Source organism: Erinaceus europaeus, chromosome 21, assembly GCF_950295315.1.
Source record: "Erinaceus europaeus chromosome 21, mEriEur2.1, whole genome shotgun sequence".
In the NCBI taxonomy this organism is placed as follows: domain Eukaryota; kingdom Metazoa; phylum Chordata; class Mammalia; order Eulipotyphla; family Erinaceidae; genus Erinaceus; species Erinaceus europaeus.
In genome coordinates, this window is record NC_080182.1 from 36692377 (window position 1) to 36714563 (window position 22187).

The window sequence follows — 22187 nt, forward strand, 5'->3', positions numbered from 1 at the left end:
GCCTGGTGTTGGGCACGATGTCAGTTTCCTTCGGTATGTAGCAAAGCGACTGTGAGCACTCACGCTGGAAATCAAAGCAAATAGATGCACGGAACCCCTTTATCCAGTTGTGCCTGAAGCCATCAGTTCATAGTTTTCACCAATGGGGGACTTGTCTAAGGGCACAGTTTTCTGGCTCTCATAAAGACTAGTTGCTGACCTGAGAGGGGATAAATCAAAGACAGAAAATGTCAGGACAAGGTCAGTCAAAGCCAGAAACAAAGTGGGGGTGTTGTGGCTGGAGGGGCCAGGCAGGGTGTGGGTAGTGAGACCGACATGGGGTGATGATCTGCTGTGGAATGTTTCTCAAGGCAGACTGATCTCACTGCAAAAACAGCACAGCTTAAAAGATGAGCAGAGAATAGGCATGGGGCTTCAATAACCTGGTTTTTTTTTTTTTTAATACATAGTTTGTTTTGTTTAAAATCCTTAACTATATTTATTTATTGGATAGAGACAGCCAGAAATTGAGAAGGAAGAGAAAGAGAGAGAGAGAGAGAGAGACGGACCTGTAGCCCTGCTTCACCACTTGCAAAGCTTTCCCCTTGCAGGTGGGGACCAGGGACTTGAACCTGGGCCCTTGCACATTATAACATGTGTGCTCGACCAGGTGCACTATCACCTGGCTTCCTGTTGTTGTTTTTTTATTTTTATTTTTTCCAGTTCTTTTATTTTTATTTACAAAATGGAAATATTGACAAGACCATAGGATAAGAGGGGTCTTAAAAATAGAAGCAACTTCCAGGTGGCAACAATGGAACCTTGAACTAAGCGTGAGGGTCTTCTGAAGATGGAGCTCCATCTTGAGTCCACCAAAATCAGGGCCCCACCCCCCTTCTCTGGTCCTGTGTTGCAAAGATGTCAAGCCAAGAGGGTGACCAGTCTATTCTCAGCCTGGGACTTTGCAGTTTCAGCAGTGAGATGTCTGTAACCTGATGGAGTGGGCTAACTGGCAGGGCTGGCCACTTGACCTAAACCAAAAGTCAGAGCAAGTGTCCAGAGTTCCCATTCTGAAAGGTCTCACATCATTCTTATGGGAAATGTCTTTAAAACCATTGATTACTGACATCCCAACAGTCCAGTGCAGGGGAACCATTCCTTTCTTATCTCTGGGCTCTTTGCCTCAGTGTTCACCCGGGTTCTTGAGCACGGCAATGTGTGTGCTCACCAGGTGTGCCACTGCCTGGCCCCTCAGTTACACTTCATGATTATCAAAAGCAGTTGGCATTGCCCTTAGGGCTCATTATAGACCATTTCATTTTGTGAATTCCAGGTCTCAGGGCCAAAAGCTAGCAGGATTTAATATTGATTATTCAATCAGAATGTTCTGGGGCCTGGTTGAGTGCACATGTTATAATGCTCAAGGACCCAGGTTCAAGCCCCCGGTCCCTACCTGCAGAGGGAAAACTTCACAAGTGGTGAAGCAGTGCTGCAGGCATTTCTCTGTCTGTCTATCTATCTATCTATCTATCTATCTATCTATCTCTCCCCTCTCAATTTCTATCTATTCAATAAATAAATAAAAATTAAAAAATAATTAAAGGGAATGTCCTTATTTTGTGGTTACCATGACTCTGATGACTAGTCAAGCTTCCTCCTTTATACTGGCTGTCAGAAAGCTCAGAGCCGCCCACTTCCGGCAAGTTCGTGGGCTTGACTTCTGGTTTCCCCTTGCTCCCCAAGCCTGCTGTCCCTTTGCCCACATATCCTTGGCTAGTTATTCCACCTGATCGGACTGAATATGCTCACTAGCTGCCATGAAGTCCTTTCCGGAGAAAACCTCACATCTATAAACAAAATACAAGTGGCAATTGTTATTTTTAAAGAAGAGGCAGAGCACAGACTCACTGAACAGATTCAACACAGCAGAGCACACCAGCTTTCGTGAGGCAAGGCTTCCAAGCTTTAGATGCTGTGCTGCCTCCTCAGGGTGCAGTCCCCCCCTCCTCTACTTCCCTCCCCCCAACCCCCACCGCAGAGGCAGAACAAGAACCACACAGAGGCGCCCCCAGCCTCCCCTCTGAAACTCTCTTGTGGCTTCTTCATGCGGTGTCAGTGAAGGAGCAGACAAATCGTCTTCAACAGCACACAGCCTTCCCAATCAAGGGCACAATTATCTTGACTGGCTTCCAAGTTCAACCCTGCATTTTCCGAGTGATTACACTGCTGGGTTGGGCTGCTCCCACAGTCAGTTGTTCGAATTAATTTGTCGGATGTACTTACAGAGTCGTTAAAGGGCTTTTGAAATCTATATGCAAATGCCATCCAGAACACAGATCAATATTCTGATCTAAGAGTTGGGCCATTTGCCCAATGAGCGAGGAGTAGTCCCACTTAGCTAGAGCTGAGGCTTCTGTGACAAACTCTTGGTTCTCTGTGGGGTCCTGTCATTGCACATGGCAGGAACTCAGTCATTCCAAAAACTCTCTTATTCAGAGAGCAGGGAGGCTGGGTCAGATTTTCAAGATATCTCCACTCGCCTCCAGCCGTGTGACTATGCAGATTCCATAGAAAGTAATTCAGGCAAGTTCTCCATTTCGTTATGTCTAAACTGTATCCTACATTCTTTTAAAAAATATGGTGGCAAGAAGTAAACTCAGGACCTCCTTCTACAGGTTTGAAAAACGAATTGGGTGAATTTTATATTTAGAGAGAAGAGAGAGATCAAAGCACCAGTCATTTCTTCATGATGTTTTGTTTTGTTTTTAAAATATTTAATTTATTTATTTATTTGTGAGAAAGCTAGGAGGAGAGAGAGAAAGAACCAGACATCACTCTGGTACATGTGCTGCCAGGGATTGAACTCGCAATCTCATACTTGAGAGTCCAGTGCTTTATCCCCTCACTATGCCTCCTCCTGGACCACTTTTTTTTTTAATTGCCACTAGGGTTAGAATTGGAGCTCTGTGCCTTCACAATAAGTCTATTATTCATGATGTTCCTTTTATCCTCCTCTTCCTCTTCCTTCTTCAACCTTATTTGTTTATTTTATTTGTGATTTAATAATAATTGACCAGATTGTGGAATAAGAGGGGTAAAATTCCATACAGTTCCTACAACAGAGTTCTGTATCCCATCCCCTCCATTGGAAGTTTCCCTATTCTTTATCCTTCTGAGAGTATCAACCAAAGATCTTTATGGGGTGCAGAGGGTGGGAGGTCCGGCTTCTGTAATTGCTTCTCTGCTGGACATGGGTGTTGGCAGGTGGATCCACACCCCCAGCCTGTTTCTATCTTTCCCTAGTGGGGCAGGGCTTTGAGGAGCAGGCCACATTGCTGAGGTCGTCTGCCCAGGGAAGTCAGGTTGGTGTCATGGTAGCATCTGCAAGTTGGTGGCTGAAAAGCATTAAGATATAAAGCAAAACAAGTTATTTAATAATCAGGAACCTAAAGGTAAGAATATAGCAGATGATATTTGGGGTCTTCATGTTGGAAGAAGCTAGGAAGTCTGTTTATTTTAGGTACATTCCAAGGGGCCCATGACTTTACTAATTTTTGCCTGAGTCTGACAGCTAGCATGCAGGTGGGCTAAGAGTATTGTCTGGGAAGATGGTGTCAGAGTTGGGAATAAGACTAGAAAGCTGGATCAGGGCAGAGAGAAGCTCCCAAATATGGGAATAATATATAAATACCTTTTGTTATTATTATTTGATAGGAAGGAGGGAAAATGAGAGAGGAGAAGGAGAGTCAGAGAAAAGCCTGAAGCCCTTGTTTCACCACTTGTGAAGCTTCCCCACCCACCCCTCACACACACATGTGGGAGCCAAGGACTTGAACCCAGGTCCTATCACATGGTGATGTGTATGTTCAACTGGATACATCACCACCCAGCCTTTATCCATGATGTTTTCTTGGTACTGACCATAGTCTTCTCATGTGGTGCTGAGCTCAAATCCAGGATCCCCTACATAGTGAAACATGTCACCTACTCTGTGAGCTACCTCCTAATCCCCATCATAGATTTTAGAACTGTACTGATTTATATTTATGAAAGAGAGAGAGAGAGAGAGCAGTCACAACTCACCCCTGGCATCTGGTGGTGTTGGGGATTGAACCTGGAGCTTCTTGGTTCTCAGACGCGCAAGTCTTGTGCTCAACAGCCAAGCAACTTCTCCAATCTTATAGATACTTAATTCTAAACAGTCTCAGGGGTGAGGACATCTAATCCAGTCCTTTCATTCTATGGATTGATTGGAATTTGGCTCAGGATTACACAGGGCCTGAGTTGCAGAGTTGAGAGTGAGAGGAGGGGACTCAATCTTATTACGCTTCTGAACAAGCCCAAATTGAGCAATAACTTCAACTCTGGCTTCTGAGACAACTTTACAAAGGCATTTCCAACATACTCTATACATTAAAAAGTTATGCATGCTGACAATCTTTTTGAAAGCATGGGGTGAACTGGGGTGGGGGTGGGGGCTGAGCCATTGTTCCAAAAGTCTGGACACACAGCCATATGAACACAGAGTCCAATAGGAGGCATTGGGAGCTGTCTGTGTGGGGGCCCAGTCCTACTACTCTTTCTTCGTAGCAACACACTTCTGTCGAGAGTCACCCCAGTGCATTCTCTCTCAAGGACTACCTCCATGTGCACTTAACCCGCTGTGCTACCACCTGGCCCCATCTCAAGGACTCGCTCATGCTTTCGTGCTTTTAAGGAGATTACACAGGGTTTCCGAAGGGTTCCCTTAGATAATCTACGCCCCCCCCACACACACACACCTACAAGGTGGAACACAGCACAGAAAACTCCTGAGGAATAAGCCCAGATGGCCCTATTGGGGACTGTTGTCCTCCCGGTCTTCCTCCACCCCGATGTCCTGCAGCACCTCACACCTTCTCTGTCAGGTGCTGGGCGTTGTTTAGGAAGAAGGGTGCTGAATTGATAGCATCTGGGTCACATCAGCTGACTTGATATCAGGTAAGTGTGTTTTCTAGTCTTTCCCTGATTTTGGATGGCTCACACATGCGTCTTCTTCAGATCTACTTGAATGTTTGGAAATGTTCACAGATTAGCTCTGTCTAATGCCTTCCCATCTCAAATGGCAAATAAAAGTGGGAAAGCCCAGACTCAGTCAGGCAGCCAAGAAGTCATGAGCCGTGGGCGTGCGACCCATTCTTTGGGTGTTGATGATTATAGTAACACAGGCTGGAGTTGATTTCACACATGCACCCTGCTGTCCCCGGCTCAGATCCAGCCAGCATAAGGGAGGCAGAAGCTTTTAAAAATTATGATAAACAATGAGGTCATAAGACAGAACAGCCAGCCCTCCTGGACCCAGCCAAGAAGAAAAACAGTCTTAGTGGCTACAGCAACCTTTTGGGTCACAGTGAGTCAAGAAATCATGGCTGATTGGGTCAACTAGGCAGTAGCTTAAATTAGGAAATGCTCTAGGAGCTGTGGTTTAAAACTGGAAAGTCTATACACTAATCCCAAACTGCCTGCCCAGGGGTGTAATCTGGCAATGAGCATCGGGCAGGGCATATAGCAAGTGGTCTATAACCTCAGCTGCCTTCCTCAATGGTCTATGGTTCCAGAACCCAACACATCCCCTGGCATATGAAGGTTATATGCATAAATAAATAACTGGATGAACAGATGCAAAGAAGGAAGGGAGGAAGGAAGGGAGAGAGGGAGAGGAAGAGGGAGAGGAAGGAAAGAAGGAAGGAAGGAAGGAAGGAGGGAAGGAAGGAAGGGAGGAAGGAAGGAAGGAAGGAGGGAAGGAAGGAAGGAAGGAAGGAGGGAAGGAAAGAAGGAAGGAAGGAAGGAAGGAAGGAAGGAGGGAAGGAAGGAAGGGAGGAAGGAAGGAAGGAGGGAAGGAAGGAGGGAAGGAAGGAGGGAAGGAAGGAGGGAAGGAAGGAAGGAAGGAAGGAAGGAGGGAAGGAAGGAGGGAAGGGAGGAAGGGAGGGAGGGAGGAAGGAAATGCAAATGAATGTTAAGCTTTAAAACGGGACTCAACTCCACACAAGGCAATCCCTTCAGTTGTTGAACCTCAGTTCTAATTGTAATAAAGCCTCCTGCTGACTGAGCCATTATCTGCCATACTGAAACTTGCCCTAGGATGTGCTAGCTTTCTCCTCTACAGGGGCTGTTCCAGCAACTCTTTCTAGCTTGTCCTGCCCAGACCTCTCTTTCTTAGCTATGGAGACTAACATGAAACATCACATAGAGATCTCTGGCCGCATAATCACAAGAAGGGAGACTTTAAAGAAATCGACAAGTCTTTATCTCCATTGAAAATTTGTCTGCTCTTTAATAGTAATTAAGACCAGTGTAGCCCTGTAATAAAAATGGACACTTGGATTTATGGAGAAGAATCAAGAGTGCAGAAATGAGCCCACACATACACAACCACCTAATAAATGATAAAGGCAGCAAAACAATTTGATGGGGGGGGGCAAGGAAGGTCTCCACAAAGATGGTACTGGGAGACTGGACAGCCACATGTAGAAAAGTGAATCTAGACCACCACTTAGCACTATGCACCAAAATCAAATCAAAATTGATCAAAGACCTGGGTATTAGACCAGAAACTCTGAAAGGTATAGAAAAAAAATCAGTTACCCAACTATTCACAACCCACTAGAATTTGTGTGAAGCTTTCTCCTCTCCAGGCAAAAAATAACATGTTTTTTGCCCTTTTTTTTAGACTCACCTGCAAACAAACAAAAAAGTGTGTGTTTTCTGAGCCTGCAGTAAAAGTGCACTATGATAAGTTAACCTCAATTGTGTAGGAGTAAAAATAAAATCCAGCAGGCTGGATTCTCATAGACTCCACAAGGAGCCCTAGGGATGTTGTCACGTCTTTTCTCCTGACTTAAAAACAAAGTGATGGTATCAGAAGTTGTTCCAACCATGAGGATCCTTCTGCATTAAGGGTTTACATTTTTGAGCACTTCTACAAATATTGTTCTTTTTTTAAAAAAAATTATCTTTATCTATTTATTGGATAGAGAAAGACAAAAATTGAGAGGTAGAGGGAGATAGAGAGGGGGGGGGAAAGAAAAAGACAAAAAAATCAGTGAAATATTGCAGGATCTTCATATCAAAGATGGATTTAGAGGTTAAATCCATGGGTATGGGAAATGAAGACAAGAGTAAATAAATAGGACTACATCAAAGTAAAAGGTTCTACACATCAAAATCAAACTACACAAGGATAACTTAGCAACCCAATAAATGGAAGAAGATATTTGCACAACACTTATCTGGCAAGCACTGTATACGAAACATCTATAAAAACTTGTACAGCACAGGGGTCGGGCGGTAGTGCATGTGGTGCAAAGTGCAAGGACCAGCACAAGGATCCCGGTTCAAGCCCCTGGCTCCCCACCTGCAGGGGAGTCGCTTCCCAGGCGGTGAAGCAGGTCTGCAGGTGTCTATCTTTCTCTCCCCCTCTCTGTCTTCCCCTCCTCTCTCCATTTCTCTCTCTGTCCTATCCAACAACGAACGACATCAACAATGGCAATAATAATAACCACAACGAGGCTACAACAACAAGGGCAACAAAAAGGGGAAAAAATGGCCTCCAAGAGCGGTGGATTCATGGTGCAGGCACCGAGCCCAGCAATAACCCTGGAGGAAAAAAAAAAAAAAAACGTGTACAGCTCAACAAAAGAAAGTAAAAATCCAGTTCAAAAGTGAGCCAAAGAACTAGACAGACAGTTTTCTAAAGAAGAGATACACGTGACCCGCAGACATAAAATGTTTCACGTCATGCCGGGATCTCATGGGGGGCCTATCTCGGTTCCAGCTCTGTCTGCGTGACCATCCCGTTGGCCACTGGAGACGGGTACAGATAAGAACTTGTCCCGAGGCAGCAGGGGTGGGCACACTGGGGTAACTCTGTGACCAGCGGCAAGAGATGAGACCAAAGACCACCCCAGGGGGCTATGGCAGTGGATAACCCCTTTATTGAGCGGCAGAACAGAGTTTTTAAAGGGTGGTAGGGGGATGCAAAGGGCGGTAGGAGGAAGCAGTTTGTTTTACGTTATCTGGTTAAAGCACCAGGAGGTTGAGAAAGGGCAGGAGTTCTTCTAGTAATCCTTGGGTAGATGGGTGGTCTGGCTGGTTTGGGGATGAGGAGGTGAGCTTATCAGCAGGTACATGGGGGGGTCTTTGTGTGGGCAGGAGGAATCGGGCCATATATGGTCAAAAGGAACCAAAAGGAACGGGAGACAGGGAAATGGTGAGGGGGCTTCTAGTAACTGTAAGGATAAGTGGACCAACTGGTTAGGGAACAAGGAAGTGAACTATTGTGTTAGAGAATGTGGGACCCTGTGGGGTGAGGGAGTCTGACAGGGGGACAAAATCCTGGAGGCTGAGCCTCCCCCCCCCCCAGCTTGACCCAGGTGAGGGAGACTGACAGGGTGGCTGTACCTCCAGGCACCCGTTTTTTCACAGACGGTCCACACCATGCTCAACCTCAGCCTCACAGGTCCCCACAACTTCACTAACCATTAGGAAGATGCAAATGAAAACCACACTGAGGCTCCTTCTGTGAGGATGGCCTACATCAGCAAAACAGTAAATGACAGATGTTGGCAAGGCTGTGGAGAAAAAAGGACTCTTCTATACTGTTTGTAATAGCCTCAACTTGGAAGCAATCCAGACGCCCAATGACAGGTGAATAGCTAAGGTAGGTATGGTACATATACACAATGGAGTGCTATGCAGCTGTTAAAAATGATGTCACCTCCTTTGTAATAGCTTGGATAGAACTTGAAGGCATTACGTTGAGCCAGGCAAGCCTGAAAGCCATCTATAGCTGCTCTTCCTCTTCCTGGACCCTCCAACAACCCCTCTCCTCTAAGTTCTGGGTCTGGTGGTTATATGTTACCCCACGGCCCAGGGCCTGGTTTCCATAGGGTACTACCCACTCTATGTCAGATGTCACCAGCATCAACTCGGATTTCTCCCAGGCTGGGGCTATGGATCGACCTGCCAACATCCATGTCCAGCGGAGAAGCCAATTACAGAAGTCAGAACTCCCACCTTCAGCACCCCAAAAAGAATTTTGGCCCGTATTCCCAGAGGGAATAGGAAAACAATAGGAAAGTTTTCAGTGGAGGGGACGGGATACCCAACTCTGGGGCTGAGGAGTATGTGGAATTATACCCCTATTATCCTGTAAGCTTTTAAATTACCTATTAAAAAATCTTAGAGGATTTTCTCTGGGTTCACACCCCATAGGTGAGGCTCTGCACATCGTCTATGGGAGTAATCAGGAACTGGGAGTCTGTGGGCTCAAGCTGGTCTCCCAGCATGTATTATTTGGCTTTACCAGTGTTTTATTATTTATTTTGAGCACAATATTTTTAATCATTATACTGAGGGGGCTAATGGTTTACAGTACAGCTATTAACGCATGAGTAAAAATTCTCATCTCATCAAAACAGGTGTTGACAAAACTCTCTCACCCTCACTTAAGTTCTTCCTCACCTTCATGCACCAAGACCCCATAGTTCACCCCCCATATTTATCTATTTATTTTAAGTTTTGAATTTATTGCCAGATTTTACAAACAGGGTGGAGAATTCACAATTTAAAATCACTTGCATTTCCTATTTCTGGTGAATAAGAGAAAGAAAGGAAGAGAGAGAGAAAGAAAGAAAGGGAGAAAGAAAGAAAGAAAGAAAGAAAGAAAGGAAGGAAGGAAGGAAGGAAGGGAGAGAAGAAAGAAAAGATAAAGGAAAAAGAAGACTCTAGACTATTTGGCAAGAAGAGCTCTATTTCCCCACATGGCCACACCTGGCCATGGCTGAGCAGTAGATGCTCCTGTTAGACAGGAGTCCTCAGCCTCTTGTTGAGTTTGTGGCACCTGCCTGGCTCTGGGTTCCTGGGTCTCCCAGTCCTGGCCTCCCTGTCTACAGCAAATGTTCACAGCCTCCCCATCCACAGAAGCACCAGGTTAGCTTCCAGTTGCCAGTAGCTCTTTGCTTGAGCCCTGACATCCTTTGGCAGCAGCGTCTCTGCCACTCCTGCGTGGTTCCCACAGACCCCTTCCCAGCAGTTCTCAGCTGACAGGTGTTGGAGCATAAATACCCCAGCTCCCTCTCCATGGTGGGGAGCCTGATGAGAGAACAGGTCTTCACCTGGCTCTCAGAGGTTCCCAATCATGTTCAGATCTAGCTGTCAAGATAGCCTGTCCTTCCAGAGGCTGCATCACCCAATATTCAGTTGGCTAAAGTGCTAATGAAGTAACTATACTAAACCTTCTTAATATTTACAAAAATTCGAATTGTCCATCTATTATATCTCATTGGCAAAGCCACCCACTCTTCCAGTCATAGAGACATATTTTTTTTCTTTTTCTTTTTCAACACTGGATGTCCATGTTTGTTTTCCTTTTGATTATTATGGTGGATGCCATTATTGGTCTTGCAAAATCCACAGAGTCCCTGTTGGCAAGTCCTTACCATAAGGACACCAAGCCAGTATATACTCCAGCTAACCTCACCAGCCTATCCAATTCTTCTTTCTCTGCTGACCTACCACCACTGACTTCAATTCCTCTCTACATAGAAGCCATCGGCTCTGACTTCATCCTTACATGTTTATTGACCTCTCGCTTTTCTCCCAATGTTCCTCAATGTTCAAGGAACCTCACCTTGACTTCTAATGTGTATGCACCTCCTCTGTTTGTGTTTTGGTGCAACACCACCCTATATTTTCATGTCAATTCCTCTCTACCTGGTCCTTGCCTCCTAGTTTCTCTTGTTCCACAGCTGACCCTCTATGAAGAAGAAGAATTTCATCAGCTGGTGCTGATGATCACCAGAGGACCAGACGTGCTGTGTTTTTTCCCCTGGACGTCACATCGACTCACTGCTCCCCTTAGACTTGCTGGTGGACTTTGAGACAATCTCTCTATGCTGCTGAACTCATTGAAAATCAACTTCAACAGTCCATTGACTTCACCTCTGGCAGCTTGGAGCCTCTCCAGAGACAGATAAACTCCCTTGCTAAGGTGGTACTCCAGAAGCGCCATGGTTTGGACTTGATTTATGCTAAACAGTGTGATCTTTGTCTAGAAAAATGTTGTTTTTTTGTAAATGAAACTGGATTTGTAGAACAGAATGTTGATACCTTGCACAAACTTAGTCATTATATTAAGAATTCCTTTTCCTCTTTTGGTGCTAACTCTTGGTTTTCTTCTCCTTGGCTTCTGCCTCTCCTAGGCCCTTTGCTGGCTATTGTAGTCCTATTACTGATTGCTCCTTGCCTCATTCAATTCCTCAAGAAACACATATATGACATTATACATGTCACAGTTCAAAGGGTCTCTGTTCACCCTTACACTCGTATTCCTTTAGAAGAGATAAGTGCTCTTGCTGACATTGATCTATAGACACTGTTCATTAATTAAAGAAATAAGGAGGAGGTGTGGGGCTATGTGTAAGCTTGACAGAGCTTAGGGAGAACTCCCCCCATCCTTGGATGGAGGTCTGAGAATATACTCTCTTGTTAGTCTCTCTCAACAGAGGTGAGCAAAGGGGAGAAACCATGTCTCTCAGACTTAGCTCTTCCCTTCTTGACTCTCAAGCCCACAGAAACCTCACTATCCCTCTCCATTAACCACAGGCCACATGGCTGCCTACCTTAAGATTCATTTACTCAAAGTTCACCTCACCTTCTGATCACAGAGGAGAACACATCTTATCACACACTCCATCATCCACCTCAGACCCCAGACAAGAGAAATTCCAAACTATATGGCCTTTTGATATCCATCTTCTCTCTGTCTCACCCTACTGGTTTAACCCCTATGCTTCTCTCAAATACCTTTGGATAATTAAGTTGCTTGCTTCATGGAGAATAACTGTATTGTATCTCATAAATTCCTGTCATACCAACCCCCTACCATAGGGGCAAGATGACCATTAAGAAACCTGTAATTTCTGACATGTTTGAAATATGTTCTTTGTTTGGTTTTCTATTTAAACTCATGTCCACCTGCCAATAAAGGAGATTTGAGATTTGAGAGCACATCATTTCTCCCCGGTGTCTTTACTTCATTTCGTCCCTTGAGCGAGCGAGAGAGAGCCAGTCAGTTACCTTCCTGCTGGAGATCACCCCGCCAGAAAGCCAACACTATGTGAACTTTGCGTGAACCTTAAAGCAGGCAGCCATGTGGCCTGCAGTTACTGGGGAGAAGCAGTGAGATCTCTAAGGGCTTGAGAGTCTGATAAGGGAAAACTGAGTCTGAGAGACTGTTTTCCCCTTTGCTCATCTCTGTGAGAGAGGCTAACAAGGGAATGTCTTTCCCAGACATCCATCCAGGGATGGGGGGAGTTTTCCCTAAGCTCTACCAAGCTTACACATAGCCCCACATAGGTGTATTCATATTTCTTCAGGTAGGTGTCTGCTTCCTCTGGATATATCCCCAGGAGAGGAATTTCCAGGTCCTAGGATAGGTCCCTTTAGAGTGTTCTGATGAGTCTCTAGATGGTCTTCCACTGAGGTTGATCATCCTAACTCAGCTTTTTGGATGGTGTGGAGAGTTCTTTCCTCATCAGTCTGGTTCCTGGACTTTCTGTAAAGCTCATTCAGGAAGGCAGAGCTAAATAAACGTGTGGAAAGGGCGTGAGTACTTATGTTTGGGTCAGTCCTCAGGTGCTATTTTATTCTGGGAGACTTTGGATGATGGGAGAAATAGAGACTATGTGGAGGGAGAGCCACTTTGAGAGAGGGGAAGTCGGCCTCACGTGAAGAGATAAGAGAGGGTCTCAAGAAGGAAGAGAAAGTCCTGTGAGTTGAGAGATTTCAAGTGTGGAGGGTGAGAGGCTTGAAATAACTACAGGTAGAGAGAGTAGAGCAAGAGGGAAAAGGAATTTTAAGAGCAAAGTACATACACTTCTTAAGTGCACATGGAACATTCTCCAGTATAGATCAGAGCTCAAGGAAACCTCAAAAAATTAAGAAGATCTGAATCATGTTAAGCATGCTTTCTAGTCAAGGTGGAATGAAAATAAATATCAGTGACAGAAAAATATTTGAAAAATTCACAAGTGTATGGAAATTAAGTAGCACATTCCTTAAAGAGGAATTCATATGAAGACTTAGAAAAGAGTTTGAAATGAATAAAAGGAGGCAGAATATAAAAAATATATATGACATGTAGTTAAAGCAGTATCAGGAAAGAAGTAGATAGCTACAAATATGTTCACTTAAAAAGAATAAAAATTTCAAAGCAGTAACAATCTGCCACATGAAGATATTGGATAAGAGGGGCTGGCCAGTGGTGGGAGCAGGAACACACATAGACAGCACCATGCACAAGGACCCAGGAGCAGGAACACACGTAGACAGCACCACGCACGAGGACCCAGGAGCAGGAACACACGTAGACAGCACCACGCACGAGGACCCAGGAGCAGGAACACACATAGACAGCACCACGCACGAGGACCCAGGAGCAGGAACACACGTAGACAGCACCACGCACGAGGACCCAGGAGCAGGAACACACGTAGACAGCACCACGCACGAGGACCCAGGAGCAGGAACACACATAGACAGCACCATGCACAAGGACCCAGGAGCCGGAACACACATAGACAGCACCACGCACGAGGACCCAGGAGCAGTAACACACGTAGACAGCACCACGCACAAGGACCCAGGAGCAGGAACACACGTAGACAGCACCACGCACGAGGACCCAGGTCTAGTTGCTGTTCTCTTGTGCAGGAGGGAAGCTTTACAGTCAATGGGGTAGTGCTGCAGGTATCTCTCTTTCTCCACCTCTGTTTCCTCCTTTTCTCTCATTTTTTTCTGTCTCTATCCAAATGGAAAAGAAAAAAAGTTGGGAGGGGCTGGAGATGGCTTATAAGGAGTAGTAGGTTTGCTGTGCAGGTATTAAGCTTCAGTATCGATCCTGATGGATTACTTTAAATAAAATAAAATAGAGAAAAGAAACTAAAAGAAAACTAAAGCAAGCAGAGAAAAGAAAGGATTTTAAGTCTGGACATGCCCCATGGATTTACAAAACTCCTACTTTTCTCTTCATGCCACACAGCATCTCATGAAGCAGATCACTAATCAATGGTTTATTGAGCCATTTGTCACCAAAGCATAAGTAGGTTGTTGTCATTTTGGGGTTCTTATAATGATGTTACTTTTTATTTTATTATTTTTTAAAATAATATTTATTTATTTATTTATTGGATAGAGACAGGTAGAAATTGAGAGGGAATGTGGTGATAGAGAGGGAGAGAGACAGAGAGACACCCACAGTCCTGCTTCACCACTTGTGAAGCTTTCCCCCTGCAGGTAGGGACCAGGGGGTCGAACCTGGGTCCTTGAGCATTGTAACATGTGCGCTCAACCAGGTGCGCCACCACCCGGCCCCCTCTGATGTTCCTTTAAATAGCCTCACATAAATAGCTCAGTCTGTTAGAGCACAGTATTAGTCGGCTTGGGACTGTGAGATCCCTGATTTAATCCCAGGCACCACTGTAAACCAGAATTGAGCAATCCTCTGCTCTCTCATTCCCTTATAAAATTAAGTATAGGAGGGCAGGGGGCAGACAGCATAATGGTTATGAAAAGACTCTCATGCCTGAGGCTCAGGTTCAATCCCCAGTCCTACCGTAAACTAGAGCTGAGCAGTGCTTTGGTGATAATAATAATAATAAGTGAATATTTTGAAAACAAATAAATAAATACATATCTTCATACACACAAAATTGTGTGTGTGTATGTTCCTGAAAGTAAAAATTCTGGCAAAATGGAATGCACATTAAAAGATTTAAAGTGATTGAAAATTATGCTCCAAGAGAATTGTATAAATTTATATCCACACTATTAAAATATAAGAATGCCTCTTTCCCCAAGATCATACCAGTACAAAATATGACTAACTTTTTTAGTTTTTGCCTAACAAGTATCTCAGCAATAAAAAACTCGAAAGTGCCTAGAATAAATCTTGCAAGATTCATAGAGAAAACTATAAACTTTATTGAAAGAATAAAAGTTTATCTGTAGAGATACTACATGCTCCTGGGTGAAAAGATTCAATAACACAAGGATGTTGCTCATCCTCAAATTCTTCTATAAATTCACGGTCAGTAGATTCCAAATTCCAGCTGAGATTTTCATAGGTCTTTACAGGCTTTGCTGAAGTTCTTACAGAAGGGTAGTGAAGCAAGAAATGAAAAGAAAACAGTAAATAATGGGAAAGAAATTCTCTTCACTGTATATCTAGAGACATTTACAAGCTTATAAGCTTGTAATCTCTGTGTGTGTATATATATATATATATATATATATATATATATATATAATCACTATGGTGATTAAATAAAGTGATATTGGTGCATGAATGAGAAATAGACTGGTGATACAGAGTCTAGACACACATTAATAAAAAAACTTTAAAACATCCACATTAGTTTAATAGGTGATATGAGGGAAAAGACATTTTGTTGGTGGTTTTAGGAATCAGTATCATCCAAGGAGTAAATTGGCGACATTCAGATAAATGTCCACATATTCCACAACCAACCCACCATTCTGCTCTGGGAATGTCTTTGTAAATGCACACATATACACACACACACACACACACACACACACATACACATACACACACACACACACACTCACACACACAGACACTCACACACACACAAGCACACACTCACACACACATTCACACACACACACTCACACACACAGACACACACACACACTCACACACACACTCACACACAGACACACACACACACTCACACACACTCATGCACACAAGACACACTCACACACGCACAGACACACACACTCACACACACACACACACGCACACACACTCACACACAGACACGCACAGACACACACACACTCACACACACTCATGCACACACAGACTCACACACACTCACACACACACATTCACACACACGCACACACACACACTCACACACACACTCTCACACACACACACACTCACACACACACACACACACACGCACACACACACACGGAAATTCATTGAAAAAATATAACAAAAGAACTGTGAAGTAATCTAAATTTTCATACACAGTTGTTAGAATGAGTGGATTATATCAACACAAACCTCTTAAACATAATGCAAGTAGAAAAATAATGTTAAAGGATAGAGTGACATTTGTGTGACTTTTCAATAATTAAATGATATTATTAAGCCTTTATGATAAAAGGTAACAATTCTGTGAAAGAAAAACCATCTTCAAGAGAACTCATTAAGAGATCTCCTGGCAAGAGAGGTAAAGCAGGGAATAGACTAGTAAGATGACTCTGCTATAACTTTAAATATTAATGACAATTAAAGGGTGAGGGAAATAGCATAATATTTATACAAGAAGACATTCATGCCTGAGACACTGAGGTCCCATGTTCAGTGCCCCATATCACCATAAGCTAGAGCTGAACAATGTTCTGCTAGGGAAAAAAAAAAAAAAATATATATATATATATATATATATATATATATATATATATATGAAAATTAAAGGTAAGATACCAATATGACAAATTATCAACTTTTAGAGAACTTAAGTTCATGGACATCTATTATATTGCCTTCAGCATTGAGATCTGTCATATTTAAAAGAAATTAAACGATATCTTATGGAAGTTTTAATAATTTGTTTAGAGCCCCAACATTTTTTTTTAAAATCTTTTTTGTTAAGTTTTTATTTATTTATGTATTTATTTCCTTTTGTTGCCCTTGTTGTTTTATTGTTATAGTTACTGATGTCATTGTTGTTGGATAGGACAGAGAGAAATGGAGAGAGGAGGGGAAGACAGAGAGGGGGAGAGAAAGACAGACACCTGCAGACCTGCTTCACCGCCTGTGAAGCGACTCCCCTGCAGGTGGGGAGCCGGGGGCTTGAACCAGGATCCTTACACCAGTACTTGCGCTTGGCACCACCTGCACTTAACCCGCTGCGCTATCGCCCGACTCCCAGAACCCCAACATTTACTCAACATTGTCTAAGAAGCAGTTCAAAGATATGTACTGTCAAATATAAACACACGTCCTTCTTTTTTTCTTTCCCTTTATTCCTCCTTCCTTCCTTCCTTCCTTCCTTCCTTCCTTCCTTCCTTCCTTCCTTTCTTTCTTTCTTTTCTTTCTTTCTCCACAGTTCCAGGCTGACATTTCTAGGTAGAAAAGCAAGGACAGAGATAGAGAGAAATCTAGCACAGCACCAAAGCTTCCTTCAGGGACCAGATTTAAACCTGGATCATGCATAGGACAAAGCAAAGGCGTTATCCAAGTGAACTAAATTGCTGGCCCACCCATTCATTTATGGGTTTTTAAAAGTTATTATTGTTAGAAATAATATCTATAGGGAAGGGATAGACAGCATAATGGTTATGCAAACAGACACTTATGCCTGAGGCTCCAAAGTCTCAGGTTCAGTCCCCCACATCACCATAAGCCAGAGCTGAGCAGTGCTCTGGTAAAAAAAAAAAAAAAAAAAAAAAACTATATATATCTATTTCATCTAATTTTTGAACACTTACTTTGTCTTCACTGTGTTATTCTTATTGCCTGTCCATTTTCCATTAATGAGTAGCAAACCTTTTTATTTTTAACTGGCTTATTGCTGGTACTTGATGCCTGCAATACAAATCCACTGCTCCTGGCAGCCAGTCCCCCCATACCTTTTTTTTATTATTATTCCTTTTCTTTCCATTTTATAGGATAGGACAATGAGAAATTGGGGGTGGGAGAGGGGGAGACAGAGAGGGAGAGAAAGATAAACATCTGCAGACCTGCTTCACTGCTTGTGGGAAGTGTGAGCTCCAGCTCAGTTCCTTGCACATGGTAATGTGTGTGGCCCAGTGGTGTACCACCACTCCATGAGTAGCAAACCTTAAAGCGAAAAAAAAATGCCTGTGTTTATACAAGGACAAGAATTGGAGGGACAGAAAACTTCATAGCTATTTCTGCTAATTTCCAGGAAAGAAAATGTCTTAAGAGTCAGGTCAATAGGTAGAGGCAGTGACCCACCAGACTTCTAGGACCTGAAAGGAAAAAGCTGAGGAGTGCTGGGAGTCACCGTGAGCATCTGGTAAGGGACTCACGCCTTCCTGAGAGTGCGTGGAGAAGCCTGGCCCCACACGGACTTCCTCTTCCTGTATGTCCTAAGGGCCACAGGAACTATTGGGACAGGCCGGAATGACCTACCTTTGGAAACCACGCTCTAGTGACATCTCAGACACACCTTTTTCTCTTTTCTGAATCTTGTTTTCCATGTAGAGCTTCCAGTGTCTCCAAGTTAACCAACTTTTCCTCCAAAATATATAACCTGTTATTAATCTTATCCATTGTATTTTAATTCTTCATCTTACTATTCTTTTTTTTTTTTTTTTTGCTTCCAGGGTTATTGCTGGGCTCGGTGCCTGCACTATGAATCCACCGCTCCTGGAGGGCATTTTCCTCATTTTGTTGCCATTGTTGTTGTTACTGTTCTTATTGTTATTGCTGCTGTTGGATAGGACAAAGAGAAATGGAGAGAGGAGGGGAAGACAGAGAGAAGATAAAGAAAGACACCTGCAGACCTGCTTCACCACTTGTGAAGCAACCTCCCTGCAGGTGGGAAGCCAGGGCTTGAACCAGGATCCTTGTGCCAGTACTTGTGCTTCTGCCATGTGCACTTAACCCGCTGCACTACGGCCCGGCCCCCTCATCTTAGCTATTCTAATTTTAGCTTTATATTTGGATCATTTTTTATGTCTTCTATGTCTCTTCTTAACATGGTGACTGTTTCCTCTACTTTCCCTAATGTGTGGGCAATATATAGATAGTTAGAATCATAGTTTCCATGTCCTTGTTTACTACTGTCGGAGTTAATCATTGATCTGCTTCTAGTCATTTTTTCTTTTCTTTATAGGTTACCTTTTACTGGTTCCTTCCATACCTAGTGATTTTTAATTTGATGTCTGACGTGAATTTCATCTTGTGTGATGTTGTTATTTTTGTATTTCTACACATATTGTTGAGCTTTTGGAGGGACAGTAGTTTACTTATTTGGAAATTGCCAAATCCTTTGAGTTGCCTCTGAGGGAGGGCCAGTATTCTCCACTTCTCAGTATTCGACTGATGTCCCAGGAATTAGGAGATTTTTCCCCCCACTCTGGCAAGTGGGGACTCTAGCTACTCCCAACCCCGTGTGAGTGCTGAGGATTCTTCCCTCTCCTCCATTAGTCCTCCTTCCCTGGCCTTGCATGGTTTCCTCACGTTCAGAACATATCTGAAGGAGATCCTTGGGAATCTTGGGAACTATGTGCCCCACTCTCATCCCCCCAGTAGTCTGCCTTGAAAAGTCTAGTCGCCATGGCTCCCACAGTCTCTAGGCTCTGTGTGCTCAACTCAGAGCTCCCTCAGGTCCCCCTGGGTTCCATCCCACTCTGCAGCCTGGAAACCGTCTCTAGGCCATACACTGGGGAAATGAGAGTATCAGCATCATCTGCTTCCCTTGTTGCGGGGCTCCTGCGTTACCTACAGCCAGTACCTGAAAATCATTGCTTTGTATTTCTTTGCAGGTTGTTAGTTGTCCCCTGACTTGCCTGAAGGAGAAAGCACTTCTCTGATGCTATCTTTCCTTGAAGTCTCCTTGATAACACTGGGGTGGAGTTGGTCTCCATGGAGTCTGTATTTGTGAATTTGCCTGCACTGTTGAATTTAATTTTTGAAAAATAGTTTTCAGAGAGAGCAGAGCCTCACTCGGGCATATAGAGTGCTGGAGAACAAACCCAGGGTCTGCATGAAAGTCCTGTGTCCTACCCACTGACTCTCTTCCCTGGTCATGCAGTGCTTCTGGTGGTTTGCTGGTAATTATTGACATCCCTGGGCTTATAGATGTTTCACCCCATATCCATTTCACTCCTCTTCTTATAAAAAAACATCAGTGATATGGATGAAGACCCACCCTAATACTCCTGTATCTGCAAAGACCTTATTGCCGAGTAAGGCCACATTCACAGGCACTAGAGAGTAGGGTTTCAATCAGCATAATTTGAGGAGACACAGTGACACCAGTAACATGAGAGGAGGAGGAGAGAACCCAATAAGGAGCATGTACTGGCCATGTAACTGCATCTAGATCCTGTTATGCCCAACAACCCCTGGACAGAGCCAGGGTAGCCCTCAAGCTCTGGACAGTCAGCCCTAGAAGAGGCTTCCCTCAGGGAAACTCTATCCATGTTGAGAGGAGTGGGGGAGATGAAAAGGATTTTTTTCATTGGGTTTCATGGCTGCCTTGGCTTTGTTTATGAACAAGAAACATGGAGAAGAAAATTCCAGCTGCAGAAACTGGAAGACAGACTTGTAGACTGATAATGCATGAGAACACCTGGGCACTGGGGAGAGGACCAGTTTGAGACCAGCTTCTTCTTCTAGCGTTTGCCCTTCTTCCGTAGCCAGTCAACAGCATCAGGTTGAGCCTGATGTAAAGTTTCGAGACCTCCTTTGAATCTAAGAGCCTCAGAATCACACCCCTGTGAAGCTGGAGATGCAGTAGAATTGCACAGAGATGAGGATGGAGAAGGTTTCAGTGGATTCTTCTTCTAGTCTGGAAGACTTTGAGAATTCTAGGGACTTGTGGGGGCACCTGGGTCCCAGGATGTTTGGAGATGGGGCATCACTTACATCAACACCTTTGAGTAGATGCTCCTCCTCCTTTAAGTGTGTAGTGAACATTCTGCAGTTGGTTAGAATGATTTTTCCTCACAGCTTAGTGGGAGTCAGAGCCAAGTGTCATCAGCTCCCTCCTTACTCCATACTGAGCAATGACTTTGCTGGTCTCTCTGCTCCTGCTTTTGCCCCCTCCTCTAACTTTTCTCCTATTTATTTACTTATTTACGATAAGTAGTGGGTGGTTAAGATTTGGTGATTACTGCATGCAGTTCCACACCACACCCATCACCAAAGTTCTGTGTGCTACCCCCTCCTCCCAGTGATAACCACCATGGTTCTCACAAAGTCTTAGAAACTATTTTTGTCTTTCTTTCTTTCCATTTTTTTTGCAAGTTTGTGTGTATCGGTTATCTTCATCCCTTTATTTTACTGAGTATATCACCTCCAGTTCCATCCATTTTTCCCCAAAGGGCACAAAATCATCTTTTTTTATTATAGAGTGGTATTCCATGGAGAGAGAGAGAAAGAAAGAGAGAGAGAGAGAGTTCTGTGATTTCTTTAGCCAGCCCTTATCAATTCCCTTGTCTGTCACAGAGCAACTCACCTCATGGTTGATGGTGTCTCTCCCCTCCATGGCTCCCCAGTCACACCTCTCCACAGCCCTCCACAGACTCCCCTATCACTCAGAGGGGACACTGAGATCCCCACAATGGCCTCCAAGGTCCAAAATGATCTGAACTCAGGCCCCTCTTAGCCCTCACATTCCACGATGTCTTTGTTCCAGCCACAGACTCTGCTGTTCCTCAAACAGACATACCCGGTCACCAGCCTGGTCTTCCCGCCCAAGCAAAGGCCACCTTTTCTGTGAAGCACCCTGCCCTTACCCCAGCCATGCAGTGCCAACCATCAACCAGCAGCACAGGCACCACATCCCCTCCTCCCACTCCCACCCCACCCCCTGTCCTGCTTAATTTTGCCTCCATGGCCCTTCTGACCAGCTGAGCCCCTGGATGTCACAGTGAATGATCTACTTCCCTGTAGATGGTAAGTTCCACAAGGCATTATTTTTTGTTTGCTTGCTTGTTATTGTTTTTGTTTGCTTGTATTCCCAGTCCACAGAATGTTTCAGGCACATAGTAGGTGCTCATTAACATTTGTTGGTTTGGATGAGAGAAGTTGTACAACTGAGAAATGTGCCGCTTCACGTTAGACATCCCGCATCGGCCAGCACACAGTAGGCTTTCAGATATTCTTGCGGGAGGGCTTCCGGTCACAGGCAGCATGCTGGGGAAGGGAGAGAGGGCCAGCCTGGTCTCAGGGGTGACTTGTGCGGGTGCTTAAGAGCCAACAGACGGAGAATCTGGAGTCAGGAGGGAGCACACCTGCCCCCTCTGGGAGGGGCGAGGCCCTCCTGTGCACCCATCCCCACAGCTGCTCCCTGTGGTTCCCGTTTGGATCTGGTCTTGGTACTGGTGTTGTTTATATCTCTCCCTGGAGCTGCGCTCCGTGGGGTTGTGCA

The 22187-nt window shown here is 44.3% G+C and overlaps 2 long non-coding RNA genes across 2 annotated transcripts; one reads left to right on the forward strand and one right to left on the reverse strand.

The window, feature by feature from the left end:
* Nucleotides 1-2299: 2299 nt before the first annotated feature.
* Nucleotides 2300-12010, forward strand: LOC132535257 (uncharacterized). Its single transcript, XR_009547026.1, has 3 exons — nt 2300-2566; nt 8507-8677; nt 10767-12010. It is a non-coding gene; the product is annotated as an uncharacterized LOC132535257 (long non-coding RNA).
* Nucleotides 12011-14982: 2972 nt separating this feature from the next.
* Nucleotides 14983-22121, reverse strand: LOC132535315 (uncharacterized). Its single transcript, XR_009547111.1, has 3 exons — nt 21273-22121; nt 17551-17902; nt 14983-15167 (listed from the first exon to the last, which is right to left on the reverse strand). It is a non-coding gene; the product is annotated as an uncharacterized LOC132535315 (long non-coding RNA).
* Between the last annotated feature and the right edge of the window lie 66 nt (nt 22122-22187).